Source organism: Bubalus kerabau, chromosome 1 (assembly GCF_029407905.1).
Source record: "Bubalus kerabau isolate K-KA32 ecotype Philippines breed swamp buffalo chromosome 1, PCC_UOA_SB_1v2, whole genome shotgun sequence".
In the NCBI taxonomy this organism is placed as follows: domain Eukaryota; kingdom Metazoa; phylum Chordata; class Mammalia; order Artiodactyla; family Bovidae; genus Bubalus; species Bubalus kerabau.
In genome coordinates, this window is record NC_073624.1 from 106268334 (window position 1) to 106272128 (window position 3795).

The following is a 3795-nucleotide window of genomic DNA, read 5'->3' on the forward strand; positions in this document are numbered from 1 at the left end:
TATCTGGTTTGAATCTGTGCTCTCCATATGCTATGTGGATTGGGCAAATTACTGAACTTCTATTTGCTCTAATTTTTTCATGTGTAAGAGAAGAATAACATTATCTATAAATGAATCAATACATGTAAGTAGCAAAGAGCAGTATCTGATAAATAAATATGCTAAAATACATATTAACTCTTTCTCTTATGATTACTATTGCATTTTAGATATACTGGAGATGACATACGGTTTGTGTGACCAAACAAACTCCCCTTATAAAACATACCAGCTGACAATCACAAAGACATCTGCTACATAGTTCATCCAAACAGAGATTACAGCATTCACTTTTCAACTTTAGAAACATTCTTCTAACTAATCAGAATGCTAGTTCAAAATGTAAACTTGATCATAGTTCTCTATTTTTAAAATGCTTCAGTTTCTCTTTTCTTTAGAAAATTCTCTGTGACTCTTGACTGGCCCTCATCATTGATATCATCATAGATGACTATCATTGTCTTTTTCATCATCATCACCATTGATCATTTTCATGTCCTAAAGCTTGTGCTGGGTTTCCCTGGTGGCTCAACTGGTAAAGAAGCTGCCTGAAATGCGGGAGACCTGGGTTTGATACATGGATTGGGAAGATCCCTTGGAGAAGGGAAGGGCTACTGACTCCAGTGTTCTGGCCTGGAGAATTTCATGGACTGTATATCCATGGGGTCACAAAGAGTCAGACATGACTGAACAACTTTCACTTTCAAGGCTTGTACTGAATATTTTATCTACAATTTTTCTTTTAATCCTCACAAAATCTCATGAAGTGAATATTTTTAATATATTCATTTATGAAATGGGGAAACTGAGGGTAAGAGAATTTAGACTATTTGCATAAATCATATAATTTATAAGAGATAGAGACAGATTTCAAAGCCTGAGAGTCTGATACCAGAGCCCTTGACATTGAACTTAAGTTGTATTACCTCTCCATAACGTGTTGATTAGAAGAAAAATGAACTATATGATTAAATACCTTTTCTTATCTTCTTTTTGCTACATCTCAGCCTCATTTCCTGCCCCCTCCCGCATCACTGTGTACAATGCAGACCTTCTGATGTTATTTTCTTTGCACTGAAATGTTTATTTTGTCTCTCAACTTTCACACATGCTGGACTCTCTTCCCGGGGCATTTTCCCTTGTGCAATTTCCCTGAATGATACCTCATCTTCTATGAAGTAAAAACTTCAATGGCACTTGTTCTGTTACACTTTTTATTATCTACGCCATGTGGCTCAGACAGTAAAGCGTCTGCCTGCAATGCAGATGACCTGTGTTCCATCCCTGAGTCAGGAAGTCCTGGAAAAAGAAATGATAACATACTCCAGTACTTTTGCCTAGAAAATCCCATGGTTGGAGGAGCCTGTTAGGCTACAGTCCATGGGGTTGCAAAGAATTGGACATGACTGAGCAACTTCACTTTCTTACCACTTTTATTTGGTGCCCCATTCTGTTCACACAGTTATAGTTTGATCACATTCTAAGAATCAATTTACATATCTCAGTTTCCCAACTAGACTGTAGGTTCTATTAAGACAAGTAAGTGTCCACCTTCTATACCACTGAATTACTACTGTATTGGCACATAATAAATGCTTGAGGATAAAAAGGATAAAAAAAAAAACAGATGGAGTTAGGCAAGGAAGACTTTATTCAGACTATTGCAAAAGGGGGAGATATTGAACTTAATTAACTCTGCTGAAATACAGGGTAAGGACTTTTTAAAGGTTGGGATGAGCTGGTGAAAAACTACTAGAAGATGTTGAGGAGAGGTGAGTCGATGTGGTGAGGTCATTTGTGCTTGTCGCCAGTGCTTATTATTAGGCCCAGATCCACATGTAAAAACTGGGCGATAGAGGTGCTATATTTCTTGATGATTACATCTCAAAAGAATGGCTCCTAAGTCTTTGAGAAAGACATTCCTGGGTCGTTAAAACTGGTCAGACATTGGGAAAAGAGCTCAAAGGGCCAGAGCAATAATTCACAATTGCAAACTTAAAGTGAATGCTCTGAGAAAAGGGAGGTCAGGAAGAAACTTGTGTAAAGTTTAGTGAAGCCAAGGGGAATTGTAAGGCCAGCTTAGTCAAGATCTATTTGTTAAATAAATGGATAATAAATCAGAAATTTTGACCACTCCATCCTACAGTTAAAAAAAAAAAAGTATGACATGTACTGATTGAGAACTTTTACATGACTTTGTATTTATAGAGTTTAGATATGCACATGACATTTGCTTTTAAATATTCAAACTAATTGTTCTGATTACATTTGCATATTTTTCTAAATCATAAAAATAAACTAACATTATTATAATACAGTACTTCGCAAGTAGATTAATGTTTTGGTTGAATATTTTAGTTCTCAAATACTGTAGTTTCTAAGAAATTACTGATGATGTTAGAGTGCATTGTAAGTAAATAACTCAATATAAACATAGTCCTTGGTTAGAGCACAAATAATTTTAAATGGTGTTTAATATTGCTTAAATTATTGTGGCTGTAAAGAACATACATCTAATCTAATTAAACCTGTGTAATTTCAAAGAAGGTAAACTTAACAGCTACATTAATATTCCCCAAAGTGTCATTAAATATGGTATTGGTTATGTTTTCAAAGCAGTTTTGCTTTCATTTTTTGGACATTAAGAATTTTATGAATCATTTGAAGTATAGGATAGCAGTTAATTTAGCTATATATATATCATATTGTTCAGTTTAGTTCAATAGCTCAGTCATGGCCGACTCTCTGGGACCCCATGAACTGCAGCATGCCGGACTTCCCTGTCCATCACCAACTCCCAGAACCTGCTCAAACTCATACTGTACATTCTTTAAATCATATGTTGTTGTTTTTTTTTCCTTTCCAGCATCACCCTTTTCTCTCCCAATTCCAGAAGCCCAACCATGTGCATGTTTATAGAGGTTAATCTCAGACCTGAATTTCATTAACTGACCATAGCCATAGTTGAGTTCCTACAGTAATGAGTTCATTGGGCAGAAATTTTACAAAGGTATGGGGGGAAGGGAGGGGTAAACATTATCTACATTTGAAAGGACCAAATTTACAAATCAGCAGCTTTAATGAAATTTTTTTCTCCTTGACTAACTGGGAGTTTATTTGCATGCATTCTAAGTGGCAGTGCATGGGAAACTAAGATTTTTGTTATTTTGGTTTAACACAGACTCACCCAGAAAGCACAACCCTGATTTTGCATGAGAAGGACCATCGACAGAACTTAAAACGTGAGTCCTGTTGATTTATGCTATTGAATTCTATGTTATATTACTGCCCTTGTAATAAGACATGGCACTTATGAAGATATATAATGAAAGTCTTGATTTAAGTGTTAAGTCTAGACTATAAGAGGTATAGAAAGTAAGAACTGATATGTCTTCATATCAATTTAAGGAATTCTAGTAATCAGTAGATACTTAACTTTGAAGAAGATAATATATTTGTGCTTTCATTGATACTTAATTTAAAGCATATAGCTTTATATAGTTTTAATAGTCCAATTTATTTATGGCTGATAAAATATATAAATATATTCCATTACAAATAAACATTTCCCATGCTATTTTATGCATAAATTATTTTTTTTATCTTTTCTATGATTATTATCCCTAAGTACTTAGAGCATATATTTAGTGTCTCAGATTTTCTCTGAGTTTTTTCAAATGGAATAAGGAGCTGTTTCAAGATAAAAAAGATCGGTGCATCTTTCTTCCTTGTTGGGCTACAGATCTTTCAGTTACT